Here is an 8,355-nt window from a genome sequence, read left to right on the forward strand (position 1 = left end):
CAAAGAAACCCTAATTCACCTATGTAAAAATAATAGCCAAATACTTTGTACCAAAGGTTATACCTATTATATAGAGTTTTAGGTCTAACTTGCTCTCCAAGCGTCCCTCATGGGTTAGAAAACGTTTCACATTAGGAATCCTTCCTTATATGAAATTCGTTCCATATAACAATACAATCTCTGCTTATCACGACAGCACGATCTCTTTTCCTTATTCACGGAATTCACTCCTATCTCGTCGGATGCTCCTTCTAGAATATTTTACAATAACCTAACCTCTCCCGTAGATCAGTTACGCTTGTTTACCACTCTCACGGTTGCAACTTTGCTCGGCTTACTTGTCGAGCAACATTATAGGTTATTGTCGGTTGAATACCTTGATTGGCCTTATGCACCCTCACGTAGTATTGCCGAACTAACCACGTGTCCTGTGCGTGGTCGGGGTATATTTTTAGTTCGATAATTACAATTAATTAATCCGATCTTTTAATTTTCATTTAGAAATTCTGAATAAATTTTGAAAAAAAAGTTACACAATTATGTCTCCAATATATCCTAGATCTGGACCGCAGATATTGTAGTGCTTATAAAACATGAGTCTTTCATCAAAAAATTATCTTTGATTAGACATCAATAGATATCAAAATGGAGAGATTACTTCAAAATTGTGATCTTTTTGGACACCTACAATGTCCGATCGAGATGGTTTTTGTATTGATTGCACTTCTTAGTAAGCCCTATAATATCTCTGGTTCACATCTTGGGTATACTAGGCACACAATTATGCAATTTATTTCAACGTTCATTTAGTATTCAAAATTCTAAATTTTGAATGAAAAATTGAATAAATTAATTACTTTGAGCTGATTCTTTACGAGATCACTCAAATAATTATTTTGAAATTATTAAACGGCTTGAATTATTTGTATAAGACCCTGAAATGGATTCCACACAACCATTAGTACTGTACAGGAGGAAGAAGGATAAGGGCTTATGCCCTACTAATTTTCTGCCGTTCAAAAAAGAAAAAGAAAAGCTAGCTGCCCTACTTGGCCCCCAAAAACGTTGTCGCTTTGGAAGCTGCCATTTTCAGCCACAAAACTGTGGGGGCTCTGTTCCGAGTGGTTCTTACTTTCTAAATATGGGTTCGAGATCCTCCCTTAGTTCCTTCCTCTGCCCTGCAAAACAAAGCAGGACTAAAGACCACACCGGAGGTCCTCCGGGATGGCCCTCCGGTGCAAGAGTCAGTTTTCTTGCAGAGAGAAGTTAGGAATCAGGAGCTAGGGTTTTCTTTGTGCATACCTCTTCCAAGTAGGCATAAAGGATATTTATAGGGAACCTTTTAGCTTGGTCTCCAAGATTGCACCAACGCTCGACACGCGTCGGCTGATGTCGCCCTTACGTCACGTTTAGGGTTTTGCAACCATTTTCAAGATGAGCTGGCACCTTCATGTGCCCCCATCGTTATCCTCATAACCGTTTGGATGACGTCATAACCATCATCATTGCCACGACTACTGTTCCAATGCAGACCAGTTGGATCGTCGGCTACGAAACGCTCGGAACCGAGTGTTTTGTGCGACCTCGGCGACTATCCAACCAACGCACTTCCCGCTCGTGCGGGTGCCAAGATAGGAGCATTTAAGGAAGTCATAATTAACAAAACCCTCGGCTACAGTTGTAGTTCCGAACATTGAGAGAACAATGACTTGGAGTTGAAAGGGATACTGGATCACGTTCGGAAATAGCTCGAGCATTTTTGCTCGGCCTGCTACAATAGCCCCTCAACCCATGCCGAAGCTCATTACTCGGTACGGGTTGATTTCGGATTAGGCCGAGCTTTATCCGAGGATCTTTTCTCGAACCTGCAACAGATTATTCCGAGCCCCACATAGGATGACAGCTGTCGAGAATTTGAACGGGTGTGTCAGTCGAAAGGACGTCTTAGCAGATGAGGAGACGGCTGGCGTGGGAAAGGCTTTCAGTTGCCACGTGTCATGTCGTGGTTGGCGAGGGGTTCGGCTGTGAAATGATGGGCGGGAAATTCGAAACGCCTGCTCCATCTATAAGTAACGACGAAGGAGGTGAGAGAAAGTTCCTCTGCACTCTCTCTCTCTAGCGTTTGGAGCTTCTCTCTCTTCAACTCCATTCCAGAGCTCGACTTGAATCCTGATCTTCACCCCCAAGCCTCATTTCAACAGGAATCTTCAAGTATGTTATGGATTTATACTGCTTCACTTTTCTCTTTGCCTTTTATGCGTTTTTTCTGGCCTTTTGGGTGATTTTTAGGGGTTTTTTTTGTTCTGAATGAAAAGTAGAATACTGGGAAGAACGATGATGTTCATCCCTGAACTCAACTTGTTCTTCCGAGCCCCAATAGGATGTTTGGGGCTCCCCGAACGACTTCTTCTGATGGGGATAAATAACCGAACGGGCCCCAATTCTCTGGTTGGCCGAGCGTAGGGAGACTTTCCAGGAATACCGAGCCCATTATATGTAGAGACCCGTATTTTTCTTTTGCAATCGCATGACTTGTCGAGATAGACGGTATGGATTTACGGTGTGGCGTGTTCGTGAAAGAATATAATGGTAATTATGTGAGAGGTGCACGTGTGTGTGTGGCGCGAGAAGCGGGGGATTCCTCCCCCACCTTTATCTTTTTCCCAGGGAGTATAATTCTCCCATTTCTCTCCCTCAACTCTTCGGCTCACTGTCTCTCTCTCCTCTCCTCCGAAACTTTCTCTCCTCTCCTCTCTTCTCTTTTCTATTTCATCCACCTAGGGTGAGATTCCGGACAAGGCCCAAGTATTAAAGTTGTTCTACGGAGTGCGGGCTTTCCGAATATCCAAGAAAAATTACGATCGGACCACGTGGGCTTTGGTTGACTTGGTCAAAGGGTCGGGTTTTATTCAAAACCCATGAGGTAGGGATTTCTTACGCTTGTTATTCGTTTATATGTTGATTATGTTGATAGATCGTGCTTAAAATCGTTGTTTGAGGTTGTTTCCTTCATTTCCGAAATTCTGCAGAACAGGGTCTTAGTTTTTGGGGTTTTTCGTCTTCTTAAACTTGAAATTGAATTTTGGTTCCTTTGTATGAAATAGAGTAGACTTAAAGCCTGTTCTAATGCCGCTGGAATCACCCGAAACCGTTGAGAATTGAATTTATGGTGATTTTTAGAATACTGGTCTGCAATCTGTCTCGTTTCCTGGGTTTCAGCCCACTTCGAATGGCCATAACTTCCTCGTCTGATGTCCGTTATATGCAAACTTTATATCGGTTCGAAGGTTTTGAAGTTAGCTTTCATTTGCCACTAAAATCGTCTTAAAACTCTTAGTACATGGAAAGTTATAATCGTTTGAGTGGAGGTGTGTCAATCTGTCATGCTGCGTGACAGATTCGTGTAGCCTCGGTAAACCCCTGTTTAACCACCCTTGGAGTGCAGATTTGATAAGGGTTCCTTCGTGACTTTTAAGCTTCGTTCAATCGCACAACTATTGAGACTAGAATCACTCAAAAATATTAAGAACTCGATTTATAGTGATTTTTAGAAGATTGCCTTGTAATCTGAAAATCTGGGCAGCTCACTGAGCAGTGTTTTTCATTGATTAGCTATGGTTAAACGACCCTATTGGTTATGGGTCCTTGTAGGTTTTAAAGATGGGTAAGTTGGTGATGTTTTGGCGTTGGAATCATTGAAAAATATTGAGTATGCTATTTTTAATAAATTTTTGAACACGGACTGCTCTGCTGAAAATTAGAATATCTGACAATCATTTCTAAGCTTGAAAGATCGTATCGTACGACTCGTCGAATGTATCTGTGCCATTGGTTTTTTTTCGTTAGCATAGTTGGAGTATCGTCGTAAAGGCTATAGTAGCGTGAAGGAGTCCGTGAACGTCGTAGACTATAAGAAATGTTGTGACATGCTTAATTGGTAGAGGAGTACTTGTTTGATTAAATTAATTAAATGACATTTGGATTCGATTGGATGATTTGATGTTTGTGGAACGCGGAATGAACGTGATGACAAATAGTCACAAAGAGAACTTTCAGGGCTCTTAAATGAGTAAATGCCTGGCAAGAGCTATATGCTTAAATCGTATAATTTCAGGGCTCTTAAATGAGTAAATGCCTGGCAGGAGCTATGCTCTGAAATGAGTAAATGCCTGGCAGGAGCTATATGCTCAAATCGTACGCTTTCAGGGCTCTTAAATGAGTAAATGCCTGGCAGGAGCTATATGCTCAAATCGTACGCTTTCAGGGCTCTTAAATGAGTAAATGCCTGGCAGGAGCCATATGCTCATATCATACGCTTTCAGGGCTCGTTCTTAAATGAGTAAATGCCTGGCAGGAGCTATATGCTCATATCATACGCTTTTAGGGGCTCGTTATCGAGTAAGTGCCTGGCAGGAGCTTAGGCTCAGACACATGACATGAAATTGGTTTATGAAGTTGATGAAAGAGATTCTGGTGACTGATGATAATGAGAAATGGGATTTGGTGATGAAATGTGGAATGTGATAGATTGTGAAATTGTACGAGATGTAATGAACGATACTAAAGCTGTTGTTTATTTATTTAGAATGATGTAGGAATATTGATGGTCCTCGTTTGACATATGAGCAGATAGATCCTTCATACAGGTCGCCTAGAATCCCTGATCATAGTGTGCTACTGTTGACAGTCTTGTGTACTTGGGCTTATCTGTCGTTACTCTCTCACTCTAGATGCATAACTCATCATATTTTCCTATAACTTGCGTATAGATTTCTCTACTGGGCACGTGTATGCTTAAACCCTATCATTTTCAGGTACAAAAATAAGGAAGTTGGCATGGCATGCATATCGTGCTTATTGATCATGTCTTTCAAAGGTATAAAAGAGGCAATTATTTGCATTTGATTCGAAAGGAGTATTTTTGGAAAGACATTTGTTAGAACTGTAATATTATTTTCTTCAGACATTGGTATTCGCCTCGAGCCAGGGATGTACTCATTGAATTTTATTTGAGAACAGTGAACAAAAAGGTCTTTTGGGGTATTATTTGTATTACAGTGAGGACTTTATTTATTAAAAGTGTTTATTATTTATGTCGAAAATCGAGGGCGTGACATTATAGGTTAGCTTATGACTCGTGAGCCAATAAGATGAACCGAACTTCCAAATAGTTTTCTTTGCCAACGCAGATTTCAACTGCTTAATACCCCTTTGTTCTTTTCCTAGGTCTGGCTCACGAGGTCATCGACGTGTCTTCAGACTCGGATTGCTCGGAAATCGAATCCGATTGACAGTTCATCAGCGAACTTCTTGAGCTGCGTAGGTTGAGAAGCAGCCGAGCGATTGAATCTGCTTCAACTAGGATGTCAGCGACTTCCCCTGTATCGGACGACTCTAACGCCGAGCGTAATTATGAGTACGCCGCGGATGACTTTCTTACGGATCCCGAGATAAGTTTTTCCCCAGAGACCCAATCTGAGACCGAGCCACAGGTGGGACAAGAAGCCAAATCAAGGCTTATGTCAGGAGCCGAAGCTTCAACGTCGGCTCCGAGCGATGTCGATCTTTTCAATAAAGGCTTGCTATGCCCTTACGCTCACTACTTTAGTGGCAATCCCGGGGAATATGCAGCATTCCGTACGAAGTACAATATTCCCGACGATGTCCTAATTCACCGAGTCAAGAGTACTGATATTAGAGACAGGAAGGAGGACCGTCCCGAGCATATCACAGTGCCTTTGATGGCAATCTGTGAAGCTGGGCTTCGATTCCCCATACATCCTTTTCTTAGGGAGATACACTGGAAGTTCAGCCTGGCCCCCCACCAGCTCGCAATAAACAGTTACCGTATAATCATGTCGGTGATTGCTCTGATCGAGAGCCAGGACCTCGATTTTACCCCAACCGACCTATTTTTTACATACACCATGTCCAGACATGGCAAATTCGGCAGTCGGTAATTGACGACGCGCCCCAAAAAGGAGCCCCTGATCGACGGACTTTCGGATACCGATAAATGGGCTGATTTTTACCTCGAAGTGCATGGAAACTTTGAGTTCGGCGACGGTCTCCATCGATACACTATTCCGAAAGTGACTGATAGGTGACAAGGCCGAACGTGCTCAATTCTTTTATTACATTCTATTTTTGTCTTCTTTGCTGCTGAGGGTATTTCTTGATTTGTTGTTTTTTCTTTTGCAAAGCTCGGCCCAATTTCCAAGGTACTTAACACCAACTCTCGGGGGAAGGCGTGCGAGACGCTGCTTGCTCAGGTTTGCCGTCACGCTCCGACCCTTCTTGATTACCGACCCTCCTACAAAGGTGTGCTGAGGAGGAAGGAAAAGGGGAAAGAGGCCGTTCCGAGCAAGAAAAAGACATCCAGTGTTCCGCCTACCGAAGTTGTACAAAAGAAGAAGGTAACCTCCAACGCCGACGGAATCCGAAAGAAGAGGCAACAGGGGGGAGTGAGATTGCCGAGGATTGGATTTACGGCTAAGGAGTGGCTTACTCCGTTCGGATCTGCCGAATTTCTGGAGCCTTTTTTTTGAAGATATGTTAAGGAGGAACATTCCAAGGCCCGTGATCCCAACAAAAACGGCTAATCCTGGCCGAAGCCGAAGCTCTTCAGAGCAGCAGAATCAAAAGGAGAAGAGACAGAAAACGTCAGAGGACGTTCTGCCGAACATTTCTCAATTCGTGCCTCTTGACACTGTCCAAGCCCCTCCATCAAAGGACCAGGGGAATCTTACTGAACCTCACATTGATCTTACTGATCCAGCCACCGAGGCTGCCGTCCGTCACCAGTTCAGCCCTTCATACACGATGCCTGATGGCAGGGTTCTGCTCCAGAATGACTCGGTCAAAGAGGAGCCGAACCTTGCTATCACACTTTTGAGGGGGCTAGCCCTGCCAAGGGATTACGATCAGGTTCCAACCGACCTTCTTCCAGGTCTTGGTGAGATGTGTTCTCATCTTGTTCAGATTTGTTTCCTTTTTTCTCTCTTTTTCCCTTTTTTTCTTTATTTCTTCTCTCTTTTTACTTTGCTCTTTTGATTACGCTGGGCAAGCCACGCTGAAGGCATACGACAAGGCTTCAAAAGTTTCTGCCGAACGAGAAAGATATAGGTCTAACCGAGATTCTTGGAGAACCAAGTTTAGGATCTCGGAGCAGGAAGTCAAGGAAGCGGAGGCCGAAGCGGAAAAGCTTAAAAGGGAATTGGCCGAAGCGAAGGTTGCCGCCGAGACTGCTGAGGCCGAAGCTAAAAACTGAAGGGGGAAGAGAGAGAAAAGCTTAAGGCTGCCGACGCCCGAGGTTATGAGGCCGGGATTCAGCGGGCCGCCCTCGAGTATACCCAGGTTGCGCACAAGATGGTAAACGACGAGCTAGAAGCTCGGTTACCTGACTTCTACAGGCTGGGATATGCCGCAGGTACCGACGCGATGGCTGGTGTAATGGCGATTCAGCCTGAGTCGGGCTTTCTGAAGCAACTTCCCGAGCCAATTGTGCCTAATCTTGACCTTCCTTACACCGAGGAAGAGTGTCAGCCTTTGCCTCCTGAGGATGATGATGAAGAGATGATCGATGCGCCTGCCGCCGATCAACAGGAGAAGGTTGGTGATGGTGACAGTCATTCCAAGGCTCAGGAGGAAGTTGCTGAAGATGAACGAGTTCAAGTTGATTGAGGTGACCAGCCTTGTGGATGAAGATCTTTCAAGGAATCTCCTTAAGTATTTTTTGCTTTTTGTAAGGATTTAAACTTTGTTTTGGACTGGACGGCTCCAAACATTAGGAATTTGCCGTGCCAGATGTAATAGTTTGAAGAGGGACGGCGTCGAACGGTTTACCAAGCCGGGCCCTCTTGCTTAGGGTTTCTTAAATTTGAACTTTTCTCTCCAGTTTATCTTTCAATAACTTAGGAAAATTTCTCAAATTTGGTACTCTACTGAATGTTCCTGTATGCCTTAGGAATATTTTCTGAGTTTTGGCCAAAGGTCAAGCAACATTGGCTTGTTTCCAAGGTTTTGATAATTACTCATGATAGCCCCTACTTTGGTGTAAGGCTCGGCTCAAAATGCCAGTCTTATGCCAAGGTAATATGTGGAGTAATTGTTTGATGTGGCTATTTAGTTCAAGTCAAATTATGAACGTAGCCGAGCTAAGAACAAACTTTTAAGTTCATTGATTATTTTGTGACTGGACGTAAAGTTTATCCGAGCCACGACATGTTTTGCTGCCGATTGATCCGGACGTAATCGTGAAAAGCTAGAAAGCCGAACTTAACTTGTCGAAGTTTTGAACAGTCAAATCGAATATAGAGAACATTGATGCTTCAGAAATAGGAGGAACTTCTCATT

Source organism: Rhododendron vialii, chromosome 13a (assembly GCF_030253575.1).
Source record: "Rhododendron vialii isolate Sample 1 chromosome 13a, ASM3025357v1".
NCBI classification, from domain to species: Eukaryota; Viridiplantae; Streptophyta; class Magnoliopsida; order Ericales; family Ericaceae; genus Rhododendron; species Rhododendron vialii.